The 8,326-nt window shown below is 50.9% G+C and overlaps 1 protein-coding gene across 5 annotated transcripts in view; it reads left to right on the top strand.

The window, feature by feature from the left end:
- The window catches only part of USP42 (ubiquitin specific peptidase 42), a 76,180-nt gene that overhangs the window by 19,080 nt on the left and 48,774 nt on the right, over window positions 1–8,326 (top strand). For 2 of the 5 annotated variants that reach the window (XM_025863672.2, XM_025863673.2), the window contains exon 1: window positions 7,847–7,982. The exons of 1 other annotated variant lie outside the window; for it this stretch is intronic. The gene's annotated coding sequence lies outside the window, so the exon portion shown is untranslated. Of the gene's footprint in view, window positions 1–1,753; window positions 1,817–4,229; window positions 4,251–7,846; window positions 7,983–8,326 lie in introns of those variants that run through there. 2 more of the 5 variants (XM_073886373.1, XM_073886375.1) reach the window with 2 other exon arrangements.

Raw genomic sequence — 8,326 nt, forward strand, 5'->3', positions numbered from 1 at the left:
TGCATTCATGTTCATGAATTGGACAGGTATGGATTTCCATTATAAATCTAGGAAGCGATATTTTTCCTTATAGTCTGAGACCAGCCAGTTAGACCCGATTAGACCTCTCAGAGTTTTTCCTTTGAAACCCCAGGCCTACTGAATCAAGTTACATGCTGAACTTTCTCCTTGCTATCAACTGTATTATCAGTGTTCATTTTTGCATATTTCCAAGGGCAACAGAGTTCTAAGGGTGACAGACTTTATTTGCTTCCAAATAGCATTTGCTCCTGAAATCCTGATATGCTTTTCCTATCCTTTATTTGCCTAGAAAAAAATTCTACTTAATCCTCAAAGATCCATTTCAAGTGTCACCACCTTCATTTTTTTTTTAAAGATTTTATTTATTTATTTGACAGAGAGACAGCGAGAGAGGGAACACAAGCAGGGGGAGCGGGAGAGGGAGAAGCAGGCTTCCTGCAGAGCAGGGAGCCCGATGCGGGGCTCGATCCCAGGACCCTGGGATCATGACCTGAGCCGAAGGCAGTCGCTTAACCAACTAAGCCACCAGGCGCCCCAAGCGTCACCACCTTCATAAAACTTTTCCTTAATATCATCTACTGGGAGAGTTATTCCCAGTGCCTCCTAAGCTCTACCTTCTTGATTTGGAGCATTGTCATGATGTGGAATAACTAATTATGTATAACTCTCTATTCTAAACAAAATGGTTTCTGGAAAATAGATACAGTATCTCCAATGCATGGTTTATTCTGGGTTTTATTTTTTTTTAAATGTTTTTTTAAAGATTTTGTTTATTTGAGAGATAGAATGAGATAGAGAGAGCACATGAGAGGGGGGAGGGTCAGAGGGAGAAGCAGACTCCCCGCCGAGCAGGGAGCCCGATGTGGGACTCGATCCCGGGACTCCAGGATCATGACCCGAGCCGAAGGCAGTCGCCCGACCGACTGAGCCACCCAGGCGCCCTTATTCTGGGTTTTAAATTAATATTTTGGCAGTGCGCCTGGGTGGCTCAGTCGTTAAGCATCTGCCTTCGGCTCAGGTCATGATCCCAGGGTCCTGGGATCAAGTCCCACATCAGGCTCCCTGCTCTGCAGGAAGCCTGCTTCTTCCTCTCCCACTCCCCCTGCTTGTGTTCCTGCTCTCGCTATGTCTCTCTCTGTCAAATAAATAAATAAAATCTTTTTAAAAAATTAATATTTTGGCAATACATAAAGGAGTGACTTGGGATCTGTCACCTAAAAATGAACCAGGTCTAAGATTTGGTGACCCATAATCTCCAATTTCCTTCAGAGGAGACAGTGATCCTCAGAAAAATCAAATGTATCTTTTTTTAAAAGATTTTATTTATTTATTTGACACAAGGAGAGAGCGAGAGAGGGAACACAAGCAGGGGGAGTGGGAGAGGGAGAAGCAGGCTTCCCACTGAGCAGAGAGCTGGACATGGGGCTCGATCCCAGGACCCTGGGATCATGACCTGAGTTGAAGGCAGACGCCTAAAGACTGAGCCACCTAGGTGCCACAAATCAAATGTATCTTTCCTTGAAAACTTTTGAGCTTTAATGTCTAATGTTGGATCGGGAGGAAGGGGTGTTAATTATCCGTGAGGATAAAGTTGGCTTTGATAAATTATACAAACCTTTCATTTCACGAGAGCCCAAAACAAGACCAAAAAATGCAACTAATAAATAAAAGCTGGAGCTGGACTTTATATCTAGTGTGTCTGTCCCCGAACAGCACTCTGTGATGACTATGTCTCAACCCAGGCTGCAGGGACAAGTCTATTGATGGTGTCATCTGAGTACTCTTACAGTGAAAGGTGGGTACTCTTTTTCTTTTCTTTCTTTGTGTTCTTTTGTGGCAAAACATGGTAGGTACTTCTTTCAAATATGCTTTATGACTAATCCATTTTTTTGGTGTTTATGCAATTTCTTCTTTGTTCACAATGATTATGAGTAAAAGCTGTAAGCAGTAAAGGGTCTGGTCTTGTTTGTTCTGAGGGGCTTAGAGCAAGGATTGACTGAGAGATTCTAAGTACTACTCCACTCTGTTGTGGGTGCAGAACTCTCAGGGACAGGGCGTGCAGTGGTGAAATTAACCTGGTGTGAGAGAAGTCCTTGCTAGTTATGCTCACAGTGGTTGATTGTCACCCTCCCTGACTCATCCAGTGTTTTCAGGGGCCAGAACTGGTGAATTAAATTGGCGTGCTTGGAGACCAATAGCCTTGCACCCTTTATAGGCGTAAGGTACAACATTAATATTCTCAGCCATTCCCCCCCCACCCCCCTGCCAAGAGTTACTCTTTTGGCCAGAGAGGGCAGTTTAGGGGTTTCCATGTGGCTTTTTCTACTAGACTAACTCATACTCCATAAGTCAGGGAACCAATGTGAGGGTTCTGTCAACCTGTAAGTATGACCATTTGGATATTATGCTTGGGAACTTGGGAAATGACCACTGTAGGCCCACGGACCCAATGTATGTCTTTTTTTTTTCTTTTTTTTTTTTTTAGATTTTTATTTATTTATTTGAGAGAGAATGAGAGATAGAGAGCACGAGAGGGAAGAGGGTCAGAGGGAGAAGCAGACTCCCTGCTGGGCAGGGAGCCCGATGTGGGACTCGATCCCGGGACTCCAGGATCATGACCTGAGCCAAAGGCAGTCGCTTAACCAACTGAGCCACCCAGGCACCCGACCCAATGTATTTCTTGACCCCATAGGTTCTTACCCCCTTAGCAAAAAGGGAGCCTTTGGGGTGCTTTAGGTTCCCATCCGTCCTTATTGTCTCTATAAACCAACAGCCTGGAAATATCCAGGTATTCCTCTTTCCCAGTCTATGGTTACCCGAACAAATTAAATGGCCAGAGGTTTCTTTGGTGAAGTATTTGGAGAATCGCTATTGTGTACACGTCCATGGATCTGGCTTCTGTTTTACTGAATGGGTGTTTTGGATCTGAAAATTGGCTCAGGTGGTGAAATTGGAAAGGTGATTATGACTATATCAAATGATATATATATTTATCATATTTAGTATGTCTTTGTTGACTGCCCATCTATCGTGCCCCATGATCTGTTGGCCTCCATGGATCCCTGCAAGTCAGGGGCTCCTTCTACCAAGCTAACCCTGCCCAGGCCCACTCATGCCCGCCCGCCTTGCTTCTGAGGGGTAAATGCTGCCACCCAGCCTCTGTCACTCTAGGATCCAAATACCCCTCTGACCTACGGATGACAACCACCACTGAGTTTCTCAAAGCCGATGGTGCCCCCACCCCCCATGACCTTGGGAAGCAGTGTCCTCCAGGCCTCTTCTGCTCATAGTATAGTCAGTTCACTTCCCTGGGCCTATTGAGCCCTTCTTCCACTATCTACCATGGAAGCCATGGTGTTGTCCTTATTTAATGTTGCTCATTTCTTTTTGTCAAATACCATCCATACAGTGTATCAGAACCGGCCCACTCAGGGCCCTTGACGAAGTTTCGATCAAAATTGTGGGAGGGGTCCCCTATATCTATAAACTCTCCCTTATTACCCCTCCCCTCCCCTTGATCTAGCCCCTTGAGATCCATTTACAGACTTACTGAGAGTCCTGCTGGTATGTATCAGCCAGGTCCTACAGCTCCTTCAATGTATCATTCCTCTCCTCCCTGAGTAGGACTAACACTTGTCCATTCAGGCCCCATAATGAGACTTAACCTTAGCAACTGGTCTCACGGCCATGGGGGCTATGGGGGCAGGTCCTAAAGAATGCATTGTCTCACAGGGTTCTTGCCTCATTTGAGGCTTCTGCATTGTCTTCAGGTTGGGGGGCAGGGATGGGCCACTTCTGAAGGCCCAAAGGGTTCAGAGAAATCTTATCGCTAGTCTTGGGATTCCACCTCTTTTTTTTTTTTTTTTTAATTTTATTTATTTATTTGAGAGAGAATGAGAGAGAGGGAGAGCACGAGAGGGGGGAGGGTCAGAGGGAGCAGACTCCCCGCTGAGCAGGGAGCCCGATGCGGGACTCGATCCCGGGACTCCAGGATCATGACCTGAGCCGAAGGCAGTCGCTTAACCAACTGAGCCACCCAGGTGCCCCTCCACCTCTTTTTTTATCAGAGCCCTGACCTTGGTGATGGAGACTGACCTTGGCTGAGAGAAGTCAATCACTTCTAAAGTTCTGTTTCTTCAATGTGAAGCCCTAAGCCTGGTCCTCGGGATTGCTGGCCTATCCTCTGACTGCAGATGATCATTATGGCAGGGCACTAAAACGTCTCTCTGGTATTTATGCTTTGCTTTACATTGACGACTAACTGCCCAGACCCTATAATTTTCCTTCTTGAAAGCAGCAGTGGTCATCGGATTTCACAGGTCTTTCAGTGCCTATTTTCCCCGATGTTCACAAATACCAGAGAGATTGAATAAGCCAATGCATGCCCTTCTACCCGTTTCCCATCCCACTTTCCCCTAGGTGGGAGTCTTATGCAACGGCATGGAGATTAGTGCCTCCCATATCACCTGGAATCTTATCCTTAGACTCTGCTTCCTACGACCTTTCCTGGAACCCAGTCTGAAGCCAGGCAACTTAGAAGCAGGGCTTGAAACAGAATTCAGATTCCCGTGCTATATATGCACTGTGCTCTGGAGAGAAAGGGAAGGGAGGAAGAGGGCAGGGAAAGGAGTCAAGCCAGTATGTAATGGAGGACAAACTTCTCTCTGATCCCACTGGAGCTTTGGAGCATGCACTGCACCCCAAGGCTGGTCACAAGTTGAGGCAAGGCCTTTCTGAACCCCTTTGTCAGTGGGCCACTGGTGTAGGCTGTAAGGGAGTGGTAGGCATGGTTAACCTCCCCGTGAACCAGCTCCCCCTCTTCAACCAAGGACAGCTGTCAAGAGAAGGGGCAGCTGTGAGTTATTAGCAGCTAACACTCATAGCAGCTGCGGTGGGGGGGAATGGGTGCATCAGCCAGTAAAGGGGGGTCTGGTAGGGCATTTACAGCATCCACTACAGGCTTCCTAGGTGTCTGGAGGTTCTCGGAAAATCTAACTTATCACTCTTTTTTTTTTTTTTTTTTAAAGATTTTATTTCTTTATTCGACACAGAGAGAGACACAGCGAGAGAGGGAACACAAGCAGGGGGAGTGGGAGAGGGAGAAGCAGGCTTCCTGCTGAGCAGAGAGTCCGATGTGGGGCTCGATTCCAGGACCCTGGGATCATGACCTGAGGCGAAGGCAGCCGATTAAAGACTGAGCCACCCAGGCGCCCCTCTAATTTATCACTCTTAACACTTTTTGTTCTTTATCTGGATTGGAAGGTGGGGCACCTGGGGTGAGTTTGCCTTCAGCATAAAGACAGTTTTGGTAAAGACAATGGGCTGAGTAATCTGTGTAGGTCACACAGTTTGTAAGAACAGAGGCAAAGTGAAATCTCCAAACAGCATTCCCTTTGGATTAAGCGCTGGTCTGGAAGAAAACCATTTTCTGGGGCAAGTTGGCTTACCATCTCAGCCAAAGACCCAGTTGTTTGAAGTCCTAATATCCTTTGTAACTTCTCCACTTACGTTGTCAGTTTACTATAAGTGGCACTGAAATTCTTTAGAGGAAAAAGCCCTCTGTTTGCTTTCAAGGCACAAAGAGGGGTGGAGGGGACTGAGTAATCCCGCCCCCAAGAGCCTGTTCTGGTGGAGAACTAAGGAATGGTTTAAACAAAACAAAACAAAACAAAACAAAACAAAACAAAACAAAACAAAACCCCTCCTGGGGCGCCTGGGTGGCTCAGTCGTTAAGCATCTGCCTTCGGCCTCAGGTCATGATCCCAGGGTCCTGGGATCGAGTCCCGCATCAGGCTCCCTGCTCAGCGGGAAGCCTGCTTCTCCCTCTCCCACTCCCCCTGCTTGTGTTCCCTCTCTCGCCGTGTTTGTCAAATAAATAAAATCTTAAAAACAAAACCCCTCTTCCTACATAAGTTGCTCAGGTACTGTATTAAGAGGCGGACTGTGGGGGTACTTTGTGAATAGAATACTGAATGGAAAATGAAATTAGAAGGCAAACATCTAATGTGACTTTCAAGGGAAGCATTTTGAACTACCCCAAGACTCAGGTGAATATTAAGGATTTGGCTCTTTAATTCTTTCTCATTCTCTATTTAATCATCTCAAAGTCACTTAGGGGAAAGGCATGTAAATTACTGAGTCCATCCCTACAGCCCTTCTGATCTTGCAGATCTCTTACTAGTGTTGAAAGAGCCACAAAGGTGTTATTCCATAACCATTCTTCATCAGGAAGTTGTGGTGTTAATCTCAAAAGTGAGCACTGAATCTTGGAGGTTTGGAATTCACCTTTTCCCTTTTGTTTGCCCAAAGTACTTCAATGTTGTGCTCCAAACACACAACTGATACTGTAATCAACAAGTGATTTCTTTCCATAACATTAGTAAGTGCCACCATAAAAATATGTGCAGTCTTGGAAGGGGGAGTAGTAAGAGTTTTTTTTAATTTTAATTTTTTTAAAAGATTTTATTTATTTATTTGAAAGAATGAGAGAGAGAGAGCATGAGAGGGGAGACGGTCAGAGGGCGAAGCGGACTCCCCGCCGAGGAGGGAGCCCGATGCGGGACTCGATCTCGGGACTCCAGGATCATGACCAGAGCCGAAGGCAGTCGCTTAACCGACTGAGCCACCCACGCCCCCGAGTAGTAAGATTCTGATGGGGGATTCAAGCAGGGCTCCATGAAGAAGAGGCAGAGGTTGGGGCTTCTATAAGCAGATGTAGGAATGAGGTGTTTGTTAGGGAAAAAGTCTGTTATGGCTGGGGACACACACAAGAAGAAAGGTAACCGAGGCTTCAGTGTCAGGTGAAGGAGTTTAGACTATTCTGTGGGCCAAAAAGAGGCTGAAGGCTCCGAGGGGAGCAACGTTCTACCTGTGTCATTGAAAGATCAAGGGAGATCAAGAAGGTCAAGAAGATCACAGAACAATAAGGGTGGAAAGGGAGTTGAGATTAGGCGGCGAGCATCAGAAGACTGAGGGAATGGGTGTGGCGAGGAGGTTGCCTCCGGGAGGGGCCGATGTGACTCGGTGTTAGGAATTATACCGCGGGAAGGGCTCAGGTCAGTGTAAGGAGAGTGCCTTGTCCTTAATCAAAGCAGAGAACCCATCAGAGAGAAACAGGGTCGTGGAGGAGGGGAGATGCAGCGATGAATTAAAACAGCTCTCGGCTCAATCTCGCCGCGTAGACATCCAGTAAGTGGTCGGGGGTATGGATCGGGCACTGGGGAGCCAGAGCCGATCTAGTCGCCCCAAAGAGCGTGGAATGCTTGGATCTGAGGTGCAATCATGCCGGGCTGGGCAGGGCCCCGTCCTCTTCGAGAGCCAGGTTTCAAACTCTCCCCTTCCCGTCGCACAGTCTATGAAGTCGGACTGCGAGCTGGCGCCCCGCTGGCTCCGGCGTCCTTAAGTGCTGGGTCGCTAGGCCGAGGGACGAGCGGCGCAGCGCGCAAGGGAGGCTCTCCGGGAGCCGTGTCCGTTTGGTCCGCCGCGTCCCCGCGCAGGCCGGACGGGCGCAGCGAGGACCCGGCTCGAGCCCCGCGGCCGCCGCGCGCCCCATGGTCCGCTCCCGCCGACGGCTCAGGGGAAAGACCGCCCCGGCCCGCGCCGCGCGGCTCGGCTCCGCCAATCAGCGCGCCCCTTCCGCGGCGCCCCGGCGCTCCAGTGACGCGCGCGCCCGCCTGCGCCCGCGGCGCTTTGACGACGGCCCCTCCCGCGCTGGCCCGGCCCGTTAACTGCGCGCCGCGCCTCTTGTGCGACGGCCCCTGGGCGGCGGCGCGTGCGGGCGCGGCCCTGGCGCGCCCCCTGGCGGCCCGGCGGGGCGCTGCGGGCGCGGCGCTGACCCGGAGGCGGCGGCGGCGGTGCCCGGATGGAGGCACGTCATTGTCCCCCGCCGGGCGGCTGGGCTGTGTGCGGCGGCGGCGGCGGCGGCGGCCGAGGGGGATGGAGCGAGCGCCGAGCCGGGTCAGGTAAGCTCCCGCCTCCTTCCCGCCCGCCGCTGGCCGGCGTGGGGCTCGCGGAGCGCCCCGCTCGCCTCGGCCGCAGCTGGCCCGGTCGCCCCTGAGCCGGCGCGGCCCGCGGGGGACTGGCGCGGCCCCTCGCCCGCCGCCCCCTTCGCAGCCGCGGGCCGCCCGGGACCCCGCGGCGCCGGTGGCAGCACCGCTACCGCCGGCCGGGCCAGGCCGCTGGGGAGGGGGCGGTGGCCGGGGTGGTCGGGCGCCCAGAGAGCCGGGCTGCGCGGGGAGGCCAGACCCCCCTGGTTGCCATGGACACTGCCCTCCCACCCCCACCCGGCCCCAGCCCGCCCCCTCGG

The sequence above is a fragment of the Callorhinus ursinus genome, unplaced genomic scaffold (assembly GCF_003265705.2).
Source record: "Callorhinus ursinus isolate GAN/ISIS: 27379988/994484 unplaced genomic scaffold, GSC_fseal_2.0 scaffold70, whole genome shotgun sequence".
In the NCBI taxonomy this organism is placed as follows: Eukaryota; Metazoa; Chordata; class Mammalia; order Carnivora; family Otariidae; genus Callorhinus; species Callorhinus ursinus.